The following is a 22521-nucleotide window of genomic DNA, read 5'->3' as shown; positions in this document are numbered from 1 at the left end:
AGCTTTGCTTTTCCTCCTACCCCTGTAACAACGAGGCATAAAGCAATGGATTGTGACTTTTGACATGCGCGCCTCGCCATGGGCGCGCGAAAAGGTGCTCGCAAACAGGGAAAGTGCGACACGGAAAGCGAGTGGACCGGGTGTAAAGCCGGAGAGAAATGTGCATGTCCGGTGTGGTCTAGTGGCTAGGATACCTGGCTCTCACCCAGGAGGCCCGGGTTCGATTCCCGGTACCGGAACGGAATTTTCGGAAAAAATCACGACAAGTTTTGACCCTGCGAAAGGCTGTTTCACGCCCTCCTCGCATTATAGCTACTGGTTCATAAACGTCAGCTGAAAACAGTCGAGAGAAACGGTCACGCAATGAAATTACTACGAGCAGCGGAATATAGGGAGAAGAGACGCTGCTCCACTGTTGGACTGCTACCATAGAAATGTTACATGGCAATACGCAGAGCAATTCCCGCGAAGCGATGGAAGGCTGTCTGCACCGAGGTCCGTTAGCTCAGTTGGTTAGAGCGTCGTGCTAATAACGCGAAGGTCGTGGGTTCGATCCCCCCACGGCCCACTACGATTTCACTCTTTCAAAAAGGCAACGCCGATTTCGGCGGGGAAGTATGGTGACAAAGAAATCGTCACATTGTGTGGGAACTGATAGGGGACCAGAACGCGACTTGTCGGGACGCGCTAAAACACTTCACTGGTCACAGCACGGTGAACGCACAGTTTCTCGTCCGATCACCGCTACTGCGCGAAGCTGGACGTTGTCAGTGCTTGGGCGGGTGACCGCCTGCGAACACACGGCACTGCCGATAGTTTCAATTCGTATTTCTCTTTCCTCTTCGGTTTCGGAGCTGCAGCGCTATTCGGTCAAGGGCACTGGCGCCACATTTTGCCTCTCAGTATGCCAAGTCGCGCCGTGCGGCCACAGTGAAATGAAGGAGCGTGTTGAAAAATTTTCAACAAAGAAAAAAAAATGAAATGTACTAGTAATAAAACTGAATTTGTCTGACAGAACATGTAAAATCAGACAATACATGATAACAGGCAGCAGGTATTTACTTGAGGCATAAGTAATGTGGTGCCCGCCTCGCCATACCTCTCTCAGTCGTTTTGCGCGCTTGTTCTTTTTATATAGGCCGATTGGAGAGCGTCAGCTCTCGCGTCAGCTGAGCAAAGTCGAGACAAGTCGAGACTCAAGGAGAATCGACGCACACGCTATAGGGTGGCCTGCAGCGAGTAAGATGGGGAAAGAAACATTAATTGAAGGACGCGTGGCAAAAGTACTCATACGCAAAAGTTAAAAGCCGGCTGCGGTGGCCGGGAATCGAACCCGGATCAACTGCTTGGAAGGCAACTATGCTGACCATTACACCACCACCGCACGGTTTCCGTCCGCGCACGCCGCGCTGTGTCTGCTTCCCGCCTGTCGGCGGCGGCTCAAGGTGGTCGTAGCTGTAGGCGCATTACGGGCGTAGGCGAGCGCATCCAGACAGCGTCTCTACGCACATTTCGCGTCCTTTGGCAAGAGTCGTCGCGTGCGTGCGCCGCAAGAGTACTTAGGCGATCGCGTTCGGGCGTCATTTTTAAGCAGTGCAGTGCAGGATTCAGCGTCTGTAGCATTCTCTCGAGAGGATGCGACGGCGCTGGACGGCAGTCCCACTTTCCCCCTCAGGCGTCTGCCGCGGAAAGCACCAGGAAGCTGAGCATCGGTGGTTCAGTGGTAGAATGCTCGCCTGCCACGCGGGCGGCCGGGTTCGATTCCCGGCCGATGCATCATTTTGTTTTTTCTCCGATAGTGGCGCTGCGTGTCTTTCGCACTCGAACTGCGTGAGCCATGAGAATGCACCGCGGTATTTCCGTGGGAAATAACCTAACATGCAGCGCACACGACTGCTCGTTTGGACTCTTGTGTGCTATTCTACATACTGGCGTCGGCCTAGCATCGCAAGTTGCCTGTCGCGCCGGGAATGCACGTGTAGCAACAGAAAAAAATGAGCCAGGAAAGTGCAGACTCTCTACCACTGGTATTTGGTACTTACCGAGATCACTTGCCTCGGTAGCGCAGTAGGCAGCGCGTAAGTCTCATAATCTTAAGGTCGTGAGTTCGATCCTCAACCGGGGCATTTAATTTACTTTCGTCCACAGCTAAATTGACGGCTCTGGGGTTTGCGAAGCAGCGAAACACTTTGTACTTTGTTATCACAAGGCTTCAACGACTCAGCGTGATAATGTTTACTTCCCGTTATTACTACTTGCAGTTCTTATGTAAAATTTTCAAGGAAAAAAGTACTAGTAATAAAACTGAATTTCGTACGATATAACGTGTAAAGTCACAATGTATGACCTGCTGTATGATGACAGGCAGCAGGTCTTTACTTGCGAAATAAGTAAATAAATATTACTACTTACAGCTTTGCTTTTCCTCCTACCCCTGTAACAACGAGGCATAAAGCAATGGATTGTGACTTTTGACATGCGCGCCTCGCCATGGGCGCGCGAAAAGGTGCTCGCAAACAGGGAAAGTGCGACACGGAAAGCGAGTGGACCGGGTGTAAAGCCGGAGAGAAATGTGCATGTCCGGTGTGGTCTAGTGGCTAGGATACCTGGCTCTCACCCAGGAGGCCCGGGTTCGATTCCCGGTACCGGAACGGAATTTTTCGGAAAAAATCACGACAAGTTTTGACCCTGCGAAAGGCTGTTTCACGCCCTCCTCGCATTATAGCTACTGGTTCATAAACGTCAGCTGAAAACAGTCGAGAGAAACGGTCACGCAATGAAATTACTACGAGCAGCGGAATATAGGGAGAAGAGACGCTGCTCCACTGTTGGACTGCTACCATAGAAATGTTACATGGCAATACGCAGAGCAATTCCCGCGAAGCGATGGAAGGCTGTCTGCACCGAGGTCCGTTAGCTCAGTTGGTTAGAGCGTCGTGCTAATAACGCGAAGGTCGTGGGTTCGATCCCCCACGGCCCACTACGATTTCACTCTTTCAAAAAGGCAACGCCGATTTCGGCGGGGAAGTATGGTGACAAAGAAATCGTCACATTGTGTGGGAACTGATAGGGGACCAGAACGCGACTTGTCGGGACGCGCTAAAACACTTCACTGGTCACAGCACGGTGAACGCACAGTTTCTCGTCCGATCACCGCTACTGCGCGAAGCTGGACGTTGTCAGTGCTTGGGCGGGTGACCGCCTGCGAACACACGGCACTGCCGATAGTTTCAATTCGTATTTCTCTTTCCTCTTCGGTTTCGGAGCTGCAGCGCTATTCGGTCAAGGGCACTGGCGCCACATTTTGCCTCTCAGTATGCCAAGTCGCGCCGTGCGGCCACAGTGAAATGAAGGAGCGTGTTGAAAAATTTTCAACAAAGAAAAAAAAATGAAATGTACTAGTAATAAAACTGAATTTGTCTGACAGAACATGTAAAATCAGACAATACATGATAACAGGCAGCAGGTATTTACTTGAGGCATAAGTAATGTGGTGCCCGCCTCGCCATACCTCTCTCAGTCGTTTTGCGCGCTTGTTCTTTTTATATAGGCCGATTGGAGAGCGTCAGCTCTCGCGTCAGCTGAGCAAAGTCGAGACAAGTCGAGACTCAAGGAGAATCGACGCACACGCTATAGGGTGGCCTGCAGCGAGTAAGATGGGGAAAGAAACATTAATTGAAGGACGCGTGGCAAAAGTACTCATACGCAAAAGTTAAAAGCCGGCTGCGGTGGCCGGGAATCGAACCCGGATCAACTGCTTGGAAGGCAACTATGCTGACCATTACACCACCACCGCACGGTTTCCGTCCGCGCACGCCGCGCTGTGTCTGCTTCCCGCCTGTCGGCGGCGGCTCAAGGTGGTCGTAGCTGTAGGCGCATTACGGCGTAGGCGAGCGCATCCAGACAGCGTCTCTACGCACATTTCGCGTCCTTTGGCAAGAGTCGTCGCGTGCGTGCGCCGCAAGAGTACTTAGGCGATCGCGTTCGGGCGTCATTTTTAAGCAGTGCAGTGCAGGATTCAGCGTCTGTAGCATTCTCTCGAGAGGATGCGACGGCGCTGGACGGCAGTCCCACTTTCCCCTCAGGCGTCTGCCGCGGAAAGCACCAGGAAGCTGAGCATCGGTGGTTCAGTGGTAGAATGCTCGCCTGCCACGCGGGCGCCGGGCCCCCGGTTCGATTCCCGGCCGATGCATCATTTTGTTTTTTCTCCGATAGTGGCGCTGCGTGTCTTTCGCACTCGAACTGCGTGAGCCATGAGAATGCACCGCGGTATTTCCGTGGGAAATAACCTAACATGCAGCGCACACGACTGCTCGTTTGGACTCTTGTGTGCTATTCTACATACTGGCGTCGGCCTAGCATCGCAAGTTGCCTGTCGCGCCGGGAATGCACGTGTAGCAACAGAAAAAAATGAGCCAGGAAGTGCAGACTCTCTACCACTGGTATTTGGTACTTACCGAGATCACTTGCCTCGGTAGCGCAGTAGGCAGCGCGTAAGTCTCATAATCTTAAGGTCGTGAGTTCGATCCTCAACCGGGGCATTTAATTTACTTTCGTCCACAGCTAAATTGACGGCTCTGGGGTTTGCGAAGCAGCGAAACACTTTGTACTTTGTTATCCACAAGGCTTCAACGACTCAGCGTGATAATGTTTACTTCCCGTTATTACTACTTGCAGTTCTTATGTAAAATTTTCAAGGAAAAAAGTACTAGTAATAAAACTGAATTTCGTACGATATAACGTGTAAAGTCACAATGTATGACCTGCTGTATGATGACAGGCAGCAGGTCTTTACTTGCGAAATAAGTAAATAAATATTACTACTTACAGCTTTGCTTTTCCTCCTACCCCTGTAACAACGAGGCATAAAGCAATGGATTGTGACTTTTGACATGCGCGCCTCGCCATGGGCGCGCGAAAAGGTGCTCGCAAACAGGGAAAGTGCGACACGGAAAGCGAGTGGACCGGGTGTAAAGCCGGAGAGAAATGTTGCATGTCCGGTGTGGTCTAGTGGCTAGGATACCTGGCTCTCACCCAGGAGGCCCGGGTTCGATTCCCGGTACCGGAACGGAATTTTTCGGAAAAATCACGACAAGTTTTGACCCTGCGAAAGGCTGTTTCACGCCCTCCTCGCATTATAGCTACTGGTTCATAAACGTCAGCTGAAAACAGTCGAGAGAAACGGTCACGCAATGAAATTACTACGAGCAGCGGAATATAGGGAGAAGAGACGCTGCTCCACTGTTGGACTGCTACCATAGAAATGTTACATGGCAATACGCAGAGCAATTCCCGCGAAGCGATGGAAGGCTGTCTGCACCGAGGTCCGTTAGCTCAGTTGGTTAGAGCGTCGTGCTAATAACGCGAAGGTCGTGGGTTCGATCCCCCCCACGGCCCACTACGATTTCACTCTTTCAAAAAGGCAACGCCGATTTCGGCGGGGAAGTATGGTGACAAAGAAATCGTCACATTGTGTGGGAACTGATAGGGGACCAGAACGCGACTTGTCGGGACGCGCTAAAACACTTCACTGGTCACAGCACGGTGAACGCACAGTTTCTCGTCCGATCACCGCTACTGCGCGAAGCTGGACGTTGTCAGTGCTTGGGCGGGTGACCGCCTGCGAACACACGGCACTGCCGATAGTTTCAATTCGTATTTCTCTTTCCTCTTCGGTTTCGGAGCTGCAGCGCTATTCGGTCAAGGGCACTGGCGCCACATTTTGCCTCTCAGTATGCCAAGTCGCGCCGTGCGGCCACAGTGAAATGAAGGAGCGTGTTGAAAAATTTTCAACAAAGAAAAAAAAATGAAATGTACTAGTAATAAAACTGAATTTGTCTGACAGAACATGTAAAATCAGACAATACATGATAACAGGCAGCAGGTATTTACTTGAGGCATAAGTAATGTGGTGCCCGCCTCGCCATACCTCTCTCAGTCGTTTGCGCGCTTGTTCTTTTTATATAGGCCGATTGGAGAGCGTCAGCTCTCGCGTCAGCTGAGCAAAGTCGAGACAAGTCGAGACTCAAGGAGAATCGACGCACACGCTATAGGGTGGCCTGCAGCGAGTAAGATGGGGAAAGAAACATTAATTGAAGGACGCGTGGCAAAAGTACTCATACGCAAAAGTTAAAAGCCGGCTGCGGTGGCCGGGAATCGAACCCGGATCAACTGCTTGGAAGGCAACTATGCTGACCATTACACCACCACCGCACGGTTTCCGTCCGCGCACGCCGCGCTGTGTCTGCTTCCCGCCTGTCGGCGGCGGCTCAAGGTGGTCGTAGCTGTAGGCGCATTACGGCGTAGGCGAGCGCATCCAGACAGCGTCTCTACGCACATTTCGCGTCCTTTGGCAAGAGTCGTCGCGTGCGTGCGCCGCAAGAGTACTTAGGCGATCGCGTTCGGGCGTCATTTTTAAGCAGTGCAGTGCAGGATTCAGCGTCTGTAGCATTCTCTCGAGAGGATGCGACGGCGCTGGACGGCAGTCCCACTTTCCCCTCAGGCGTCTGCCGCGGAAAGCACCAGGAAGCTGAGCATCGGTGGTTCAGTGGTAGAATGCTCGCCTGCCACGCGGGCGGCCCGGGTTCGATTCCCGGCCGATGCATCATTTTGTTTTTTCTCCGATAGTGGCGCTGCGTGTCTTTCGCACTCGAACTGCGTGAGCCATGAGAATGCACCGCGGTATTTCCGTGGGAAATAACCTAACATGCAGCGCACACGACTGCTCGTTTGGACTCTTGTGTGCTATTCTACATACTGGCGTCGGCCTAGCATCGCAAGTTGCCTGTCGCGCCGGGAATGCACGTGTAGCAACAGAAAAAAATGAGCCAGGAAGTGCAGACTCTCTACCACTGGTATTTGGTACTTACCGAGATCACTTGCCTCGGTAGCGCAGTAGGCAGCGCGTAAGTCTCATAATCTTAAGGTCGTGAGTTCGATCCTCAACCGGGGCATTTAATTTACTTTCGTCCACAGCTAAATTGACGGCTCTGGGGTTTGCGAAGCAGCGAAACACTTTGTACTTTGTTATCCACAAGGCTTCAACGACTCAGCGTGATAATGTTTACTTCCCGTTATTACTACTTGCAGTTCTTATGTAAAATTTTCAAGGAAAAAAGTACTAGTAATAAAACTGAATTTCGTACGATATAACGTGTAAAGTCACAATGTATGACCTGCTGTATGATGACAGGCAGCAGGTCTTTACTTGCGAAATAAGTAAATAAATATTACTACTTACAGCTTTGCTTTTCTCCTACCCCTGTAACAACGAGGCATAAAGCAATGGATTGTGACTTTTGACATGCGCGCCTCGCCATGGGCGCGCGAAAAGGTGCTCGCAAACAGGGAAAGTGCGACACGGAAAGCGAGTGGACCGGGTGTAAAGCCGGAGAGAAATGTGCATGTCCGGTGTGGGTCTAGTGGCTAGGATACCTGGCTCTCACCCAGGAGGCCCGGGTTCGATTCCCGGTACCGGAACGGAATTTTTCGGAAAAAATCACGACAAGTTTTGACCCTGCGAAAGGCTGTTTCACGCCCTCCTCGCATTATAGCTACTGGTTCATAAACGTCAGCTGAAAACAGTCGAGAGAAACGGTCACGCAATGAAATTACTACGAGCAGCGGAATATAGGGAGAAGAGACGCTGCTCCACTGTTGGACTGCTACCATAGAAATGTTACATGGCAATACGCAGAGCAATTCCCGCGAAGCGATGGAAGGCTGTCTGCACCGAGGTCCGTTAGCTCAGTTGGTTAGAGCGTCGTGCTAATAACGCGAAGGTCGTGGGTTCGATCCCCCCACGGCCCACTACGATTTCACTCTTTCAAAAAGGCAACGCCGATTTCGGCGGGGAAGTATGGTGACAAAGAAATCGTCACATTGTGTGGGAACTGATAGGGGACCAGAACGCGACTTGTCGGGACGCGCTAAAACACTTCACTGGTCACAGCACGGTGAACGCACAGTTTCTCGTCCGATCACCGCTACTGCGCGAAGCTGGACGTTGTCAGTGCTTGGGCGGGTGACCGCCTGCGAACACACGGCACTGCCGATAGTTTCAATTCGTATTTCTCTTTCCTCTTCGGTTTCGGAGCTGCAGCGCTATTCGGTCAAGGGCACTGGCGCCACATTTTGCCTCTCAGTATGCCAAGTCGCGCCGTGCGGCCACAGTGAAATGAAGGAGCGTGTTGAAAAATTTTCAACAAAGAAAAAAAAATGAAATGTACTAGTAATAAAACTGAATTTGTCTGACAGAACATGTAAAATCAGACAATACATGATAACAGGCAGCAGGTATTTACTTGAGGCATAAGTAATGTGGTGCCCGCCTCGCCATACCTCTCTCAGTCGTTTTGCGCGCTTGTTCTTTTTATATAGGCCGATTGGAGAGCGTCAGCTCTCGCGTCAGCTGAGCAAAGTCGAGACAAGTCGAGACTCAAGGAGAATCGACGCACCACGCTATAGGGTGGCCTGCAGCGAGTAAGATGGGGAAAGAAACATTAATTGAAGGACGCGTGGCAAAAGTACTCATACGCAAAAGTTAAAAGCCGGCTGCGGTGGCCGGGAATCGAACCCGGATCAACTGCTTGGAAGGCAACTATGCTGACCATTACACCACCACCGCACGGTTTCCGTCCGCGCACGCCGCGCTGTGTCTGCTTCCCGCCTGTCGGCGGCGGCTCAAGGTGGTCGTAGCTGTAGGCGCATTACGGCGTAGGCGAGCGCATCCAGACAGCGTCTCTACGCACATTTCGCGTCCTTTGGCAAGAGTCGTCGCGTGCGTGCGCCGCAAGAGTACTTAGGCGATCGCGTTCGGGCGTCATTTTTAAGCAGTGCAGTGCAGGATTCAGCGTCTGTAGCATTCTCTCGAGAGGATGCGACGGCGCTGGACGGCAGTCCCACTTTCCCCTCAGGCGTCTGCCGCGGAAAGCACCAGGAAGCTGAGCATCGGTGGTTCAGTGGTAGAATGCTCGCCTGCCACGCGGGCGGCCCGGGTTCGATTCCCGGCCGATGCATCATTTTGTTTTTTCTCCGATAGTGGCGCTGCGTGTCTTTCGCACTCGAACTGCGTGAGCCATGAGAATGCACCGCGGTATTTCCGTGGGAAATAACCTAACATGCAGCGCACACGACTGCTCGTTTGGACTCTTGTGTGCTATTCTACATACTGGCGTCGGCCTAGCATCGCAAGTTGCCTGTCGCGCCGGGAATGCACGTGTAGCAACAGAAAAAAATGAGCCAGGAAGTGCAGACTCTCTACCACTGGTATTTGGTACTTACCGAGATCACTTGCCTCGGTAGCGCAGTAGGCAGCGCGTAAGTCTCATAATCTTAAGGTCGTGAGTTCGATCCTCGATCAACGGGGCATTTAATTTACTTTCGTCCACAGCTAAATTGACGGCTCTGGGGTTTGCGAAGCAGCGAAACACTTTGTACTTTGTTATCCACAAGGCTTCAACGACTCAGCGTGATAATGTTTACTTCCCGTTATTACTACTTGCAGTTCTTATGTAAAATTTTCAAGGAAAAAAGTACTAGTAATAAAACTGAATTTCGTACGATATAACGTGTAAAGTCACAATGTATGACCTGCTGTATGATGACAGGCAGCAGGTCTTTACTTGCGAAATAAGTAAATAAATATTACTACTTACAGCTTTGCTTTTCCTCCTACCCCTGTAACAACGAGGCATAAAGCAATGGATTGTGACTTTTGACATGCGCGCCTCGCCATGGGCGCGCGAAAAGGTGCTCGCAAACAGGAAAGTGCGACACGGAAAGCGAGTGGACCGGGTGTAAAGCCGGAGAGAAATGTGCATGTCCGGTGTGGTCTAGTGGCTAGGATACCTGGCTCTCACCCAGGAGGCCCGGGTTCGATTCCCGGTACCGGAACGGAATTTTTCGGAAAAAATCACGACAAGTTTTGACCCTGCGAAAGGCTGTTTCACGCCCTCCTCGCATTATAGCTACTGGTTCATAAACGTCAGCTGAAAACAGTCGAGAGAAACGGTCACGCAATGAAATTACTACGAGCAGCGGAATATAGGGAGAAGAGACGCTGCTCCACTGTTGGACTGCTACCATAGAAATGTTACATGGCAATACGCAGAGCAATTCCCGCGAAGCGATGGAAGGCTGTCTGCACCGAGGTCCGTTAGCTCAGTTGGTTAGAGCGTCGTGCTAATAACGCGAAGGTCGTGGGTTCGATCCCCCCACGGCCCACTACGATTTCACTCTTTCAAAAAGGCAACGCCGATTTCGGCGGGGAAGTATGGTGACAAAGAAATCGTCACATTGTGTGGGAACTGATAGGGGACCAGAACGCGACTTGTCGGGACGCGCTAAAACACTTCACTGGTCACAGCACGGTGAACGCACAGTTTCTCGTCCGATCACCGCTACTGCGCGAAGCTGGACGTTGTCAGTGCTTGGGCGGGTGACCGCCTGCGAACACACGGCACTGCCGATAGTTTCAATTCGTATTTCTCTTTCCTCTTCGGTTTCGGAGCTGCAGCGCTATTCGGTCAAGGGCACTGGCGCCACATTTTGCCTCTCAGTATGCCAAGTCGCGCCGTGCGGCCACAGTGAAATGAAGGAGCGTGTTGAAAAATTTTCAACAAAGAAAAAAAAATGAAATGTACTAGTAATAAAACTGAATTTGTCTGACAGAACATGTAAAATCAGACAATACATGATAACAGGCAGCAGGTATTTACTTGAGGCATAAGTAATGTGGTGCCCGCCTCGCCATACCTCTCTCAGTCGTTTTGCGCGCTTGTTCTTTTTATATAGGCCGATTGGAGAGCGTCAGCTCTCGCGTCAGCTGAGCAAAGTCGAGACAAGTCGAGACTCAAGGAGAATCGACGCACACGCTATAGGGTGGCCTGCAGCGAGTAAGATGGGGAAAGAAACATTAATTGAAGGACGCGTGGCAAAAGTACTCATACGCAAAAGTTAAAAGCCGGCTGCGGTGGCCGGGAATCGAACCCGGATCAACTGCTTGGAAGGCAACTATGCTGACCATTACACCACCACCGCACGGTTTCCGTCCGCGCACGCCGCGCTGTGTCTGCTTCCCGCCTGTCGGCGGCGGCTCAAGGTGGTCGTAGCTGTAGGCGCATTACGGCGTAGGCGAGCGCATCCAGACAGCGTCTCTACGCACATTTCGCGTCCTTTGGCAAGAGTCGTCGCGTGCGTGCGCCGCAAGAGTACTTAGGCGATCGCGTTCGGGCGTCATTTTTAAGCAGTGCAGTGCAGGATTCAGCGTCTGTAGCATTCTCTCGAGAGGATGCGACGGCGCTGGACGGCAGTCCCACTTTCCCCTCAGGCGTCTGCCGCGGAAAGCACCAGGAAGCTGAGCATCGGTGGTTCAGTGGTAGAATGCTCGCCTGCCACGCGGGGCGGCCCGGGTTCGATTCCCGGCCGATGCATCATTTTGTTTTTTCTCCGATAGTGGCGCTGCGTGTCTTTCGCACTCGAACTGCGTGAGCCATGAGAATGCACCGCGGTATTTCCGTGGGAAATAACCTAACATGCAGCGCACACGACCTGCTCGTTTGGACTCTTGTGTGCTATTCTACATACTGGCGTCGGCCTAGCATCGCAAGTTGCCTGTCGCGCCGGGAATGCACGTGTAGCAACAGAAAAAAATGAGCCAGGAAGTGCAGACTCTCTACCACTGGTATTTGGTACTTACCGAGATCACTTGCCTCGGTAGCGCAGTAGGCAGCGCGTAAGTCTCATAATCTTAAGGTCGTGAGTTCGATCCTCAACGGGGCATTTAATTTACTTTCGTCCACAGCTAAATTGACGGCTCTGGGGTTTGCGAAGCAGCGAAACACTTTGTACTTTGTTATCCACAAGGCTTCAACGACTCAGCGTGATAATGTTTACTTCCCGTTATTACTACTTGCAGTTCTTATGTAAAATTTTCAAGGAAAAAAGTACTAGTAATAAAACTGAATTTCGTACGATATAACGTGTAAAGTCACAATGTATGACCTGCTGTATGATGACAGGCAGCAGGTCTTTACTTGCGAAATAAGTAAATAAATATTACTACTTACAGCTTTGCTTTTCCTCCTACCCCTGTAACAACGAGGCATGGATTGTGACTTTTGACATGCGCGCCTCGCCATGGGCGCGCGAAAAGGTGCTCGCAAACAGGGAAAGTGCGACACGGAAAGCGAGTGGACCGGGTGTAAAGCCGGAGAGAAATGTGCATGTCCGGTGTGGTCTAGTGGCTAGGATACCTGGCTCTCACCCAGGAGGCCCGGGTTCGATTCCCGGTACCGGAACGGAATTTTTCGGAAAAAATCACGACAAGTTTTGACCCTGCGAAAGGCTGTTTCACGCCCTCCTCGCATTATAGCTACTGGTTCATAAACGTCAGCTGAAAACAGTCGAGAGAAACGGTCACGCAATGAAATTACTACGAGCAGCGGAATATAGGGAGAAGAGACGCTGCTCCACTGTTGGACTGCTACCATAGAAATGTTACATGGCAATACGCAGAGCAATTCCCGCGAAGCGATGGAAGGCTGTCTGCACCGAGGTCCGTTAGCTCAGTTGGTTAGAGCGTCGTGCTAATAACGCGAAGGTCGTGGGTTCGATCCCCCCACGGCCCACTACGATTTCACTCTTTCAAAAAGGCAACGCCGATTTCGGCGGGGAAGTATGGTGACAAAGAAATCGTCACATTGTGTGGGAACTGATAGGGGACCAGAACGCGACTTGTCGGGACGCGCTAAAACACTTCACTGGTCACAGCACGGTGAACGCACAGTTTCTCGTCCGATCACCGCTACTGCGCGAAGCTGGACGTTGTCAGTGCTTGGGCGGGTGACCGCCTGCGAACACACGGCACTGCCGATAGTTTCAATTCGTATTTCTCTTTCCTCTTCGGTTTCGGAGCTGCAGCGCTATTCGGTCAAGGGCACTGGCGCCACATTTTGCCTCTCAGTATGCCAAGTCGCGCCGTGCGGCCACAGTGAAATGAAGGAGCGTGTTGAAAAATTTTCAACAAAGAAAAAAAAATGAAATGTACTAGTAATAAAACTGAATTTGTCTGACAGAACATGTAAAATCAGACAATACATGATAACAGGCAGCAGGTATTTACTTGAGGCATAAGTAATGTGGTGCCCGCCTCGCCATACCTCTCTCAGTCGTTTTGCGCGCTTGTTCTTTTTATATAGGCCGATTGGAGAGCGTCAGCTCTCGCGTCAGCTGAGCAAAGTCGAGACAAGTCGAGACTCAAGGAGAATCGACGCACACGCTATAGGGTGGCCTGCAGCGAGTAAGATGGGGAAAGAAACATTAATTGAAGGACGCGTGGCAAAAGTACTCATACGCAAAAGTTAAAAGCCGGCTGCGGTGGCCGGGAATCGAACCCGGATCAACTGCTTGGAAGGCAACTATGCTGACCATTACACCACCACCGCACGGTTTCCGTCCGCGCACGCCGCGCTGTGTCTGCTTCCCGCCTGTCGGCGGCGGCTCAAGGTGGTCGTAGCTGTAGGCGCATTACGGCGTAGGCGAGCGCATCCAGACAGCGTCTCTACGCACATTTCGCGTCCTTTGGCAAGAGTCGTCGCGTGCGTGCGCCGCAAGAGTACTTAGGCGATCGCGTTCGGGCGTCATTTTTAAGCAGTGCAGTGCAGGATTCAGCGTCTGTAGCATTCTCTCGAGAGGATGCGACGGCGCTGGACGGCAGTCCCACTTTCCCCTCAGGCGTCTGCCGCGGAAAGCACCAGGAAGCTGAGCATCGGTGGTTCAGTGGTAGAATGCTCGCCTGCCACGCGGGCGGCCCGGGTTCGATTCCCGGCCGATGCATCATTTTGTTTTTTCTCCGATAGTGGCGCTGCGTGTCTTTCGCACTCGAACTGCGTGAGCCATGAGAATGCACCGCGGTATTTCCGTGGGAAATAACCTAACATGCAGCGCACACGACTGCTCGTTTGGACTCTTGTGTGCTATTCTACATACTGGCGTCGGCCTAGCATCGCAAGTTGCCTGTCGCGCCGGGAATGCACGTGTAGCAACAGAAAAAAATGAGCCAGGAAGTGCAGACTCTCTACCACTGGTATTTGGTACTTACCGAGATCACTTGCCTCGGTAGCGCAGTAGGCAGCGCGTAAGTCTCATAATCTTAAGGTCGTGAGTTCGATCCTCAACCGGGGCATTTAATTTACTTTCGTCCACAGCTAAATTGACGGCTCTGGGGTTTGCGAAGCAGCGAAACACTTTGTACTTTGTTATCCACAAGGCTTCAACGACTCAGCGTGATAATGTTTACTTCCCGTTATTACTACTTGCAGTTCTTATGTAAAATTTTCAAGGAAAAAAGTACTAGTAATAAAACTGAATTTCGTACGATATAACGTGTAAAGTCACAATGTATGACCTGCTGTATGATGACAGGCAGCAGGTCTTTACTTGCGAAATAAGTAAATAAATATTACTACTTACAGCTTTGCTTTTCCTCCTACCCCTGTAACAACGAGGCATAAAGCAATGGATTGTGACTTTTGACATGCGCGCCTCGCCATGGGCGCGCGAAAAGGTGCTCGCAAACAGGGAAAGTGCGACACGGAAAGCGAGTGGACCGGGTGTAAAGCCGGAGAGAAATGTGCATGTCCGGTGTGGTCTAGTGGCTAGGATACCTGGCTCTCACCCAGGAGGCCCGGGTTCGATTCCCGGTACCGGAACGGAATTTTTCGGAAAAAATCACGACAAGTTTTGACCCTGCGAAAGGCTGTTTCACGCCCTCCTCGCATTATAGCTACTGGTTCATAAACGTCAGCTGAAAACAGTCGAGAGAAACGGTCACGCAATGAAATTACTACGAGCAGCGGAATATAGGGAGAAGAGACGCTGCTCCACTGTTGGACTGCTACCATAGAAATGTTACATGGCAATACGCAGAGCAATTCCCGCGAAGCGATGGAAGGCTGTCTGCACCGAGGTCCGTTAGCTCAGTTGGTTAGAGCGTCGTGCTAATAACGCGAAGGTCGTGGGTTCGATCCCCCCACGGCCCACTACGATTTCACTCTTTCAAAAAGGCAACGCCGATTTCGGCGGGGAAGTATGGTGACAAAGAAATCGTCACATTGTGTGGGAACTGATAGGGGACCAGAACGCGACTTGTCGGGACGCGCTAAAACACTTCACTGGTCACAGCACGGTGAACGCACAGTTTCTCGTCCGATCACCGCTACTGCGCGAAGCTGGACGTTGTCAGTGCTTGGGCGGGTGACCGCCTGCGAACACACGGCACTGCCGATAGTTTCAATTCGTATTTCTCTTTCCTCTTCGGTTTCGGAGCTGCAGCGCTATTCGGTCAAGGGCACTGGCGCCACATTTTGCCTCTCAGTATGCCAAGTCGCGCCGTGCGGCCACAGTGAAATGAAGGAGCGTGTTGAAAAATTTTCAACAAAGAAAAAAAAATGAAATGTACTAGTAATAAAACTGAATTTGTCTGACAGAACATGTAAAATCAGACAATACATGATAACAGGCAGCAGGTATTTACTTGAGGCATAAGTAATGTGGTGCCCGCCTCGCCATACCTCTCTCAGTCGTTTTGCGCGCTTGTTCTTTTTATATAGGCCGATTGGAGAGCGTCAGCTCTCGCGTCAGCTGAGCAAAGTCGAGACAAGTCGAGACTCAAGGAGAATCGACGCACACGCTATAGGGTGGCCTGCAGCGAGTAAGATGGGGAAAGAAACATTAATTGAAGGACGCGTGGCAAAAGTACTCATACGCAAAAGTTAAAAGCCGGCTGCGGTGGCCGGGAATCGAACCCGGATCAACTGCTTGGAAGGCAACTATGCTGACCATTACACCACCACCGCACGGTTTCCGTCCGCGCACGCCGCGCTGTGTCTGCTTCCCGCCTGTCGGCGGCGGCTCAAGGTGGTCGTAGCTGTAGGCGCATTACGGCGTAGGCGAGCGCATCCAGACAGCGTCTCTACGCACATTTCGCGTCCTTTGGCAAGAGTCGTCGCGTGCGTGCGCCGCAAGAGTACTTAGGCGATCGCGTTCGGGCGTCATTTTTAAGCAGTGCAGTGCAGGATTCAGCGTCTGTAGCATTCTCTCGAGAGGATGCGACGGCGCTGGACGGCAGTCCCACTTTCCCCTCAGGCGTCTGCCGCGGAAAGCACCAGGAAGCTGAGCATCGGTGGTTCAGTGGTAGAATGCTCGCCTGCCACGCGGGCGGCCCGGGTTCGATTCCCGGCCGATGCATCATTTTGTTTTTTCTCCGATAGTGGCGCTGCGTGTCTTTCGCACTCGAACTGCGTGAGCCATGAGAATGCACCGCGGTATTTCCGTGGGAAATAACCTAACATGCAGCGCACACGACTGCTCGTTTGGACTCTTGTGTGCTATTCTACATACTGGCGTCGGCCTAGCATCGCAAGTTGCCTGTCGCGCCGGGAATGCACGTGTAGCAACAGAAAAAAATGAGCCAGGAAGTGCAGACTCTCTACCACTGGTATTTGGTACTTACCGAGATCACTTGCCTCGGTAGCGCAGTAGGCAGCGCGTAAGTCTCATAATCTTAAGGTCGTGAGTTCGATCCTCAACCGGGGCATTTAATTTACTTTCGTCCACAGCTAAATTGACGGCTCTGGGGTTTGCGAAGCAGCGAAACACTTTGTACTTTGTTATCCACAAGGCTTCAACGACTCAGCGTGATAATGTTTACTTCCCGTTATTACTACTTGCAGTTCTTATGTAAAATTTTCAAGGAAAAAAGTACTAGTAATAAAACTGAATTTCGTACGATATAACGTGTAAAGTCACAATGTATGACCTGCTGTATGATGACAGGCAGCAGGTCTTTACTTGCGAAATAAGTAAATAAATATTACTACTTACAGCTTTGCTTTTCCTCCTACCCCTGTAACAACGAGGCATAAAGCAATGGATTGTGACTTTTGACATGCGCGCCTCGCCATGGGCGCGCGAAAAGGTGCTCGCAAACAGGGAAAGTGCGACACGGAAAGCGAGTGGACCGGGTGTAAAGCCGGAGAGAAATGTGCATGTCCGGTGTGGTCTAGTGGCTAGGATACCTGGCTCTCACCCAGGAGGCCCGGGTTCGATTCCCGGTACCGGAACGGAATTTTTCGGAAAAAATCACGACAAGTTTTGACCCTGCGAAAGGCTGTTTCACGCCCTCCTCGCATTATAGCTACTGGTTCATAAACGTCAGCTGAAAACAGTCGAGAGAAACGGTCACGCAATGAAATTACTACGAGCAGCGGAATATAGGGAGAAGAGACGCTGCTCCACTGTTGGACTGCTACCATAGAAATGTTACATGGCAATACGCAGAGCAATTCCCGCGAAGCGATGGAAGGCTGTCTGCACCGAGGTCCGTTAGCTCAGTTGGTTAGAGCGTCGTGCTAATAACGCGAAGGTCGTGGGTTCGATCCCCCCACGGCCCACTACGATTTCACTCTTTCAAAAAGGCAACGCCGATTTCGGCGGGGAAGTATGGTGACAAAGAAATCGTCACATTGTGTGGGAACTGATAGGGGACCAGAACGCGACTTGTCGGGACGCGCTAAAACACTTCACTGGTCACAGCACGGTGAACGCACAGTTTCTCGTCCGATCACCGCTACTGCGCGAAGCTGGACGTTGTCAGTGCTTGGGCGGGTGACCGCCTGCGAACACACGGCACTGCCGATAGTTTCAATTCGTATTTCTCTTTCCTCTTCGGTTTCGGAGCTGCAGCGCTATTCGGTCAAGGGCACTGGCGCCACATTTTGCCTCTCAGTATGCCAAGTCGCGCCGTGCGGCCACAGTGAAATGAAGGAGCGTGTTGAAAAATTTTCAACAAAGAAAAAAAAATGAAATGTACTAGTAATAAAACTGAATTTGTCTGACAGAACATGTAAAATCAGACAATACATGATAACAGGCAGCAGGTATTTACTTGAGGCATAAGTAATGTGGTGCCCGCCTCGCCATACCTCTCTCAGTCGTTTTGCGCGCTTGTTCTTTTTATATAGGCCGATTGGAGAGCGTCAGCTCTCGCGTCAGCTGAGCAAAGTCGAGACAAGTCGAGACTCAAGGAGAATCGACGCACACGCTATAGGGTGGCCTGCAGCGAGTAAGATGGGGAAAGAAACATTAATTGAAGGACGCGTGGCAAAAGTACTCATACGCAAAAGTTAAAAGCCGGCTGCGGTGGCCGGGAATCGAACCCGGATCAACTGCTTGGAAGGCAACTATGCTGACCATTACACCACCACCGCACGGTTTCCGTCCGCGCACGCCGCGCTGTGTCTGCTTCCCGCCTGTCGGCGGCGGCTCAAGGTGGTCGTAGCTGTAGGCGCATTACGGCGTAGGCGAGCGCATCCAGACAGCGTCTCTACGCACATTTCGCGTCCTTTGGCAAGAGTCGTCGCGTGCGTGCGCCGCAAGAGTACTTAGGCGATCGCGTTCGGGCGTCATTTTTAAGCAGTGCAGTGCAGGATTCAGCGTCTGTAGCATTCTCTCGAGAGGATGCGACGGCGCTGGACGGCAGTCCCACTTTCCCCTCAGGCGTCTGCCGCGGAAAGCACCAGGAAGCTGAGCATCGGTGGTTCAGTGGTAGAATGCTCGCCTGCCACGCGGGCGGCCCGGGTTCGATTCCCGGCCGATGCATCATTTTGTTTTTTCTCCGATAGTGGCGCTGCGTGTCTTTCGCACTCGAACTGCGTGAGCCATGAGAATGCACCGCGGTATTTCCGTGGGAAATAACCTAACATGCAGCGCACACGACTGCTCGTTTGGACTCTTGTGTGCTATTCTACATACTGGCGTCGGCCTAGCATCGCAAGTTGCCTGTCGCGCCGGGAATGCACGTGTAGCAACAGAAAAAAATGAGCCAGGAAGTGCAGACTCTCTACCACTGGTATTTGGTACTTACCGAGATCACTTGCCTCGGTAGCGCAGTAGGCAGCGCGTAAGTCTCATAATCTTAAGGTCGTGAGTTCGATCCTCAACCGGGGCATTTAATTTACTTTCGTCCACAGCTAAATTGACGGCTCTGGGGTTTGCGAAGCAGCGAAACACTTTGTACTTTGTTATCCACAAGGCTTCAACGACTCAGCGTGATAATGTTTACTTCCCGTTATTACTACTTGCAGTTCTTATGTAAAATTTTCAAGGAAAAAAGTACTAGTAATAAAACTGAATTTCGTACGATATAACGTGTAAAGTCACAATGTATGACCTGCTGTATGATGACAGGCAGCAGGTCTTTACTTGCGAAATAAGTAAATAAATATTACTACTTACAGCTTTGCTTTTCCTCCTACCCCTGTAACAACGAGGCATAAAGCAATGGATTGTGACTTTTGACATGCGCGCCTCGCCATGGGCGCGCGAAAAGGTGCTCGCAAACAGGGAAAGTGCGACACGGAAAGCGAGTGGACCGGGTGTAAAGCCGGAGAGAAATGTGCATGTCCGGTGTGGTCTAGTGGCTAGGATACCTGGCTCTCACCCAGGAGGCCCGGGTTCGATTCCCGGTACCGGAACGGAATTTTTCGGAAAAAATCACGACAAGTTTTGACCCTGCGAAAGGCTGTTTCACGCCCTCCTCGCATTATAGCTACTGGTTCATAAACGTCAGCTGAAAACAGTCGAGAGAAACGGTCACGCAATGAAATTACTACGAGCAGCGGAATATAGGGAGAAGAGACGCTGCTCCACTGTTGGACTGCTACCATAGAAATGTTACATGGCAATACGCAGAGCAATTCCCGCGAAGCGATGGAAGGCTGTCTGCACCGAGGTCCGTTAGCTCAGTTGGTTAGAGCGTCGTGCTAATAACGCGAAGGTCGTGGGTTCGATCCCCCCACGGCCCACTACGATTTCACTCTTTCAAAAAGGCAACGCCGATTTCGGCGGGGAAGTATGGTGACAAAGAAATCGTCACATTGTGTGGGAACTGATAGGGGACCAGAACGCGACTTGTCGGGACGCGCTAAAACACTTCACTGGTCACAGCACGGTGAACGCACAGTTTCTCGTCCGATCACCGCTACTGCGCGAAGCTGGACGTTGTCAGTGCTTGGGCGGGTGACCGCCTGCGAACACACGGCACTGCCGATAGTTTCAATTCGTATTTCTCTTTCCTCTTCGGTTTCGGAGCTGCAGCGCTATTCGGTCAAGGGCACTGGCGCCACATTTTGCCTCTCAGTATGCCAAGTCGCGCCGTGCGGCCACAGTGAAATGAAGGAGCGTGTTGAAAAATTTTCAACAAAGAAAAAAAAATGAAATGTACTAGTAATAAAACTGAATTTGTCTGACAGAACATGTAAAATCAGACAATACATGATAACAGGCAGCAGGTATTTACTTGAGGCATAAGTAATGTGGTGCCCGCCTCGCCATACCTCTCTCAGTCGTTTTGCGCGCTTGTTCTTTTTATATAGGCCGATTGGAGAGCGTCAGCTCTCGCGTCAGCTGAGCAAAGTCGAGACAAGTCGAGACTCAAGGAGAATCGACGCACACGCTATAGGGTGGCCTGCAGCGAGTAAGATGGGGAAAGAAACATTAATTGAAGGACGCGTGGCAAAAGTACTCATACGCAAAAGTTAAAAGCCGGCTGCGGTGGCCGGGAATCGAACCCGGATCAACTGCTTGGAAGGCAACTATGCTGACCATTACACCACCACCGCACGGTTTCCGTCCGCGCACGCCGCGCTGTGTCTGCTTCCCGCCTGTCGGCGGCGGCTCAAGGTGGTCGTAGCTGTAGGCGCATTACGGCGTAGGCGAGCGCATCCAGACAGCGTCTCTACGCACATTTCGCGTCCTTTGGCAAGAGTCGTCGCGTGCGTGCGCCGCAAGAGTACTTAGGCGATCGCGTTCGGGCGTCATTTTTAAGCAGTGCAGTGCAGGATTCAGCGTCTGTAGCATTCTCTCGAGAGGATGCGACGGCGCTGGACGGCAGTCCCACTTTCCCCTCAGGCGTCTGCCGCGGAAAGCACCAGGAAGCTGAGCATCGGTGGTTCAGTGGTAGAATGCTCGCCTGCCACGCGGGCGGCCCGGGTTCGATTCCCGGCCGATGCATCATTTTGTTTTTTCTCCGATAGTGGCGCTGCGTGTCTTTCGCACTCGAACTGCGTGAGCCATGAGAATGCACCGCGGTATTTCCGTGGGAAATAACCTAACATGCAGCGCACACGACTGCTCGTTTGGACTCTTGTGTGCTATTCTACATACTGGCGTCGGCCTAGCATCGCAAGTTGCCTGTCGCGCCGGGAATGCACGTGTAGCAACAGAAAAAAATGAGCCAGGAAGTGCAGACTCTCTACCACTGGTATTTGGTACTTACCGAGATCACTTGCCTCGGTAGCGCAGTAGGCAGCGCGTAAGTCTCATAATCTTAAGGTCGTGAGTTCGATCCTCAACCGGGGCATTTAATTTACTTTCGTCCACAGCTAAATTGACGGCTCTGGGGTTTGCGAAGCAGCGAAACACTTTGTACTTTGTTATCCACAAGGCTTCAACGACTCAGCGTGATAATGTTTACTTCCCGTTATTACTACTTGCAGTTCTTATGTAAAATTTTCAAGGAAAAAAGTACTAGTAATAAAACTGAATTTCGTACGATATAACGTGTAAAGTCACAATGTATGACCTGCTGTATGATGACAGGCAGCAGGTCTTTACTTGCGAAATAAGTAAATAAATATTACTACTTACAGCTTTGCTTTTCCTCCTACCCCTGTAACAACGAGGCATAAAGCAATGGATTGTGACTTTTGACATGCGCGCCTCGCCATGGGCGCGCGAAAAGGTGCTCGCAAACAGGGAAAGTGCGACACGGAAAGCGAGTGGACCGGGTGTAAAGCCGGAGAGAAATGTGCATGTCCGGTGTGGTCTAGTGGCTAGGATACCTGGCTCTCACCCAGGAGGCCCGGGTTCGATTCCCGGTACCGGAACGGAATTTTTCGGAAAAAATCACGACAAGTTTTGACCCTGCGAAAGGCTGTTTCACGCCCTCCTCGCATTATAGCTACTGGTTCATAAACGTCAGCTGAAAACAGTCGAGAGAAACGGTCACGCAATGAAATTACTACGAGCAGCGGAATATAGGGAGAAGAGACGCTGCTCCACTGTTGGACTGCTACCATAGAAATGTTACATGGCAATACGCAGAGCAATTCCCGCGAAGCGATGGAAGGCTGTCTGCACCGAGGTCCGTTAGCTCAGTTGGTTAGAGCGTCGTGCTAATAACGCGAAGGTCGTGGGTTCGATCCCCCCACGGCCCACTACGATTTCACTCTTTCAAAAAGGCAACGCCGATTTCGGCGGGGAAGTATGGTGACAAAGAAATCGTCACATTGTGTGGGAACTGATAGGGGACCAGAACGCGACTTGTCGGGACGCGCTAAAACACTTCACTGGTCACAGCACGGTGAACGCACAGTTTCTCGTCCGATCACCGCTACTGCGCGAAGCTGGACGTTGTCAGTGCTTGGGCGGGTGACCGCCTGCGAACACACGGCACTGCCG

General features: G+C 51.5%; 45 non-coding genes across 45 annotated transcripts; 36 read left to right on the top strand and 9 right to left on the bottom strand.

Annotated features, from left to right (window-relative positions):
- The first annotated feature begins 167 nt into the window (after positions 1–167).
- On the top strand, positions 168–239 carry Trnae-cuc (transfer RNA glutamic acid (anticodon CUC)). Its single transcript has one exon. It is a non-coding gene; the product is annotated as a tRNA-Glu (tRNA).
- Positions 240–494: 255 nt separating this feature from the next.
- Positions 495–568, top strand: Trnai-aau (transfer RNA isoleucine (anticodon AAU)). Its single transcript has one exon. It is a non-coding gene; the product is annotated as a tRNA-Ile (tRNA).
- A 744-nt stretch (positions 569–1312) lies between these two features.
- Positions 1313–1384, bottom strand: Trnag-ucc (transfer RNA glycine (anticodon UCC)). Its single transcript has one exon. It is a non-coding gene; the product is annotated as a tRNA-Gly (tRNA).
- Positions 1385–1706: 322 nt separating this feature from the next.
- On the top strand, positions 1707–1776 carry Trnag-gcc (transfer RNA glycine (anticodon GCC)). The gene has a single exon. It is a non-coding gene; the product is annotated as a tRNA-Gly (tRNA).
- A 277-nt stretch (positions 1777–2053) lies between these two features.
- Positions 2054–2126, top strand: Trnam-cau (transfer RNA methionine (anticodon CAU)). The gene has a single exon. It is a non-coding gene; the product is annotated as a tRNA-Met (tRNA).
- Positions 2127–2579: 453 nt separating this feature from the next.
- Positions 2580–2651, top strand: Trnae-cuc (transfer RNA glutamic acid (anticodon CUC)). Its single transcript has one exon. It is a non-coding gene; the product is annotated as a tRNA-Glu (tRNA).
- Positions 2652–2907: 256 nt separating this feature from the next.
- Trnai-aau (transfer RNA isoleucine (anticodon AAU)) lies at positions 2908–2980 on the top strand. The gene has a single exon. It is a non-coding gene; the product is annotated as a tRNA-Ile (tRNA).
- Positions 2981–3724: 744 nt separating this feature from the next.
- Trnag-ucc (transfer RNA glycine (anticodon UCC)) lies at positions 3725–3796 on the bottom strand. Its single transcript has one exon. It is a non-coding gene; the product is annotated as a tRNA-Gly (tRNA).
- Positions 3797–4116: 320 nt separating this feature from the next.
- Trnag-gcc (transfer RNA glycine (anticodon GCC)) lies at positions 4117–4192 on the top strand. Its single transcript has one exon. It is a non-coding gene; the product is annotated as a tRNA-Gly (tRNA).
- A 276-nt stretch (positions 4193–4468) lies between these two features.
- Positions 4469–4541, top strand: Trnam-cau (transfer RNA methionine (anticodon CAU)). The gene has a single exon. It is a non-coding gene; the product is annotated as a tRNA-Met (tRNA).
- A 455-nt stretch (positions 4542–4996) lies between these two features.
- Trnae-cuc (transfer RNA glutamic acid (anticodon CUC)) lies at positions 4997–5068 on the top strand. The gene has a single exon. It is a non-coding gene; the product is annotated as a tRNA-Glu (tRNA).
- A 255-nt stretch (positions 5069–5323) lies between these two features.
- Trnai-aau (transfer RNA isoleucine (anticodon AAU)) lies at positions 5324–5398 on the top strand. The gene has a single exon. It is a non-coding gene; the product is annotated as a tRNA-Ile (tRNA).
- A 743-nt stretch (positions 5399–6141) lies between these two features.
- On the bottom strand, positions 6142–6213 carry Trnag-ucc (transfer RNA glycine (anticodon UCC)). Its single transcript has one exon. It is a non-coding gene; the product is annotated as a tRNA-Gly (tRNA).
- Positions 6214–6533: 320 nt separating this feature from the next.
- Trnag-gcc (transfer RNA glycine (anticodon GCC)) lies at positions 6534–6604 on the top strand. The gene has a single exon. It is a non-coding gene; the product is annotated as a tRNA-Gly (tRNA).
- Positions 6605–6880: 276 nt separating this feature from the next.
- Positions 6881–6953, top strand: Trnam-cau (transfer RNA methionine (anticodon CAU)). Its single transcript has one exon. It is a non-coding gene; the product is annotated as a tRNA-Met (tRNA).
- A 453-nt stretch (positions 6954–7406) lies between these two features.
- Trnae-cuc (transfer RNA glutamic acid (anticodon CUC)) lies at positions 7407–7479 on the top strand. The gene has a single exon. It is a non-coding gene; the product is annotated as a tRNA-Glu (tRNA).
- Positions 7480–7735: 256 nt separating this feature from the next.
- Trnai-aau (transfer RNA isoleucine (anticodon AAU)) lies at positions 7736–7809 on the top strand. The gene has a single exon. It is a non-coding gene; the product is annotated as a tRNA-Ile (tRNA).
- Positions 7810–8554: 745 nt separating this feature from the next.
- Trnag-ucc (transfer RNA glycine (anticodon UCC)) lies at positions 8555–8626 on the bottom strand. Its single transcript has one exon. It is a non-coding gene; the product is annotated as a tRNA-Gly (tRNA).
- A 320-nt stretch (positions 8627–8946) lies between these two features.
- Trnag-gcc (transfer RNA glycine (anticodon GCC)) lies at positions 8947–9017 on the top strand. Its single transcript has one exon. It is a non-coding gene; the product is annotated as a tRNA-Gly (tRNA).
- Positions 9018–9822: 805 nt separating this feature from the next.
- Positions 9823–9894, top strand: Trnae-cuc (transfer RNA glutamic acid (anticodon CUC)). Its single transcript has one exon. It is a non-coding gene; the product is annotated as a tRNA-Glu (tRNA).
- Positions 9895–10150: 256 nt separating this feature from the next.
- On the top strand, positions 10151–10224 carry Trnai-aau (transfer RNA isoleucine (anticodon AAU)). The gene has a single exon. It is a non-coding gene; the product is annotated as a tRNA-Ile (tRNA).
- A 744-nt stretch (positions 10225–10968) lies between these two features.
- Trnag-ucc (transfer RNA glycine (anticodon UCC)) lies at positions 10969–11040 on the bottom strand. The gene has a single exon. It is a non-coding gene; the product is annotated as a tRNA-Gly (tRNA).
- Positions 11041–11360: 320 nt separating this feature from the next.
- Trnag-gcc (transfer RNA glycine (anticodon GCC)) lies at positions 11361–11432 on the top strand. Its single transcript has one exon. It is a non-coding gene; the product is annotated as a tRNA-Gly (tRNA).
- Positions 11433–12227: 795 nt separating this feature from the next.
- On the top strand, positions 12228–12299 carry Trnae-cuc (transfer RNA glutamic acid (anticodon CUC)). The gene has a single exon. It is a non-coding gene; the product is annotated as a tRNA-Glu (tRNA).
- Positions 12300–12555: 256 nt separating this feature from the next.
- Trnai-aau (transfer RNA isoleucine (anticodon AAU)) lies at positions 12556–12629 on the top strand. The gene has a single exon. It is a non-coding gene; the product is annotated as a tRNA-Ile (tRNA).
- A 744-nt stretch (positions 12630–13373) lies between these two features.
- Trnag-ucc (transfer RNA glycine (anticodon UCC)) lies at positions 13374–13445 on the bottom strand. The gene has a single exon. It is a non-coding gene; the product is annotated as a tRNA-Gly (tRNA).
- Positions 13446–13765: 320 nt separating this feature from the next.
- Trnag-gcc (transfer RNA glycine (anticodon GCC)) lies at positions 13766–13836 on the top strand. Its single transcript has one exon. It is a non-coding gene; the product is annotated as a tRNA-Gly (tRNA).
- Positions 13837–14112: 276 nt separating this feature from the next.
- Trnam-cau (transfer RNA methionine (anticodon CAU)) lies at positions 14113–14185 on the top strand. Its single transcript has one exon. It is a non-coding gene; the product is annotated as a tRNA-Met (tRNA).
- A 454-nt stretch (positions 14186–14639) lies between these two features.
- On the top strand, positions 14640–14711 carry Trnae-cuc (transfer RNA glutamic acid (anticodon CUC)). Its single transcript has one exon. It is a non-coding gene; the product is annotated as a tRNA-Glu (tRNA).
- A 256-nt stretch (positions 14712–14967) lies between these two features.
- On the top strand, positions 14968–15041 carry Trnai-aau (transfer RNA isoleucine (anticodon AAU)). The gene has a single exon. It is a non-coding gene; the product is annotated as a tRNA-Ile (tRNA).
- Positions 15042–15785: 744 nt separating this feature from the next.
- Trnag-ucc (transfer RNA glycine (anticodon UCC)) lies at positions 15786–15857 on the bottom strand. Its single transcript has one exon. It is a non-coding gene; the product is annotated as a tRNA-Gly (tRNA).
- Positions 15858–16177: 320 nt separating this feature from the next.
- Trnag-gcc (transfer RNA glycine (anticodon GCC)) lies at positions 16178–16248 on the top strand. The gene has a single exon. It is a non-coding gene; the product is annotated as a tRNA-Gly (tRNA).
- Positions 16249–16524: 276 nt separating this feature from the next.
- Positions 16525–16597, top strand: Trnam-cau (transfer RNA methionine (anticodon CAU)). Its single transcript has one exon. It is a non-coding gene; the product is annotated as a tRNA-Met (tRNA).
- A 454-nt stretch (positions 16598–17051) lies between these two features.
- Trnae-cuc (transfer RNA glutamic acid (anticodon CUC)) lies at positions 17052–17123 on the top strand. The gene has a single exon. It is a non-coding gene; the product is annotated as a tRNA-Glu (tRNA).
- A 256-nt stretch (positions 17124–17379) lies between these two features.
- On the top strand, positions 17380–17453 carry Trnai-aau (transfer RNA isoleucine (anticodon AAU)). Its single transcript has one exon. It is a non-coding gene; the product is annotated as a tRNA-Ile (tRNA).
- Positions 17454–18197: 744 nt separating this feature from the next.
- Trnag-ucc (transfer RNA glycine (anticodon UCC)) lies at positions 18198–18269 on the bottom strand. Its single transcript has one exon. It is a non-coding gene; the product is annotated as a tRNA-Gly (tRNA).
- Positions 18270–18589: 320 nt separating this feature from the next.
- Trnag-gcc (transfer RNA glycine (anticodon GCC)) lies at positions 18590–18660 on the top strand. The gene has a single exon. It is a non-coding gene; the product is annotated as a tRNA-Gly (tRNA).
- A 276-nt stretch (positions 18661–18936) lies between these two features.
- On the top strand, positions 18937–19009 carry Trnam-cau (transfer RNA methionine (anticodon CAU)). Its single transcript has one exon. It is a non-coding gene; the product is annotated as a tRNA-Met (tRNA).
- Positions 19010–19463: 454 nt separating this feature from the next.
- Positions 19464–19535, top strand: Trnae-cuc (transfer RNA glutamic acid (anticodon CUC)). The gene has a single exon. It is a non-coding gene; the product is annotated as a tRNA-Glu (tRNA).
- Positions 19536–19791: 256 nt separating this feature from the next.
- Trnai-aau (transfer RNA isoleucine (anticodon AAU)) lies at positions 19792–19865 on the top strand. The gene has a single exon. It is a non-coding gene; the product is annotated as a tRNA-Ile (tRNA).
- Positions 19866–20609: 744 nt separating this feature from the next.
- On the bottom strand, positions 20610–20681 carry Trnag-ucc (transfer RNA glycine (anticodon UCC)). Its single transcript has one exon. It is a non-coding gene; the product is annotated as a tRNA-Gly (tRNA).
- A 320-nt stretch (positions 20682–21001) lies between these two features.
- On the top strand, positions 21002–21072 carry Trnag-gcc (transfer RNA glycine (anticodon GCC)). Its single transcript has one exon. It is a non-coding gene; the product is annotated as a tRNA-Gly (tRNA).
- Positions 21073–21348: 276 nt separating this feature from the next.
- Positions 21349–21421, top strand: Trnam-cau (transfer RNA methionine (anticodon CAU)). Its single transcript has one exon. It is a non-coding gene; the product is annotated as a tRNA-Met (tRNA).
- Positions 21422–21875: 454 nt separating this feature from the next.
- On the top strand, positions 21876–21947 carry Trnae-cuc (transfer RNA glutamic acid (anticodon CUC)). The gene has a single exon. It is a non-coding gene; the product is annotated as a tRNA-Glu (tRNA).
- Positions 21948–22203: 256 nt separating this feature from the next.
- On the top strand, positions 22204–22277 carry Trnai-aau (transfer RNA isoleucine (anticodon AAU)). Its single transcript has one exon. It is a non-coding gene; the product is annotated as a tRNA-Ile (tRNA).
- Positions 22278–22521: the final 244 nt, after the last annotated feature.

This window comes from Schistocerca cancellata, unplaced genomic scaffold, assembly GCF_023864275.1.
Source record: "Schistocerca cancellata isolate TAMUIC-IGC-003103 unplaced genomic scaffold, iqSchCanc2.1 HiC_scaffold_104, whole genome shotgun sequence".
Taxonomy (NCBI): domain Eukaryota; kingdom Metazoa; phylum Arthropoda; class Insecta; order Orthoptera; family Acrididae; genus Schistocerca; species Schistocerca cancellata.
Note: the sequence above shows the minus strand (reverse complement) of the source record. Positions and strands in the feature narration are given on the sequence as shown.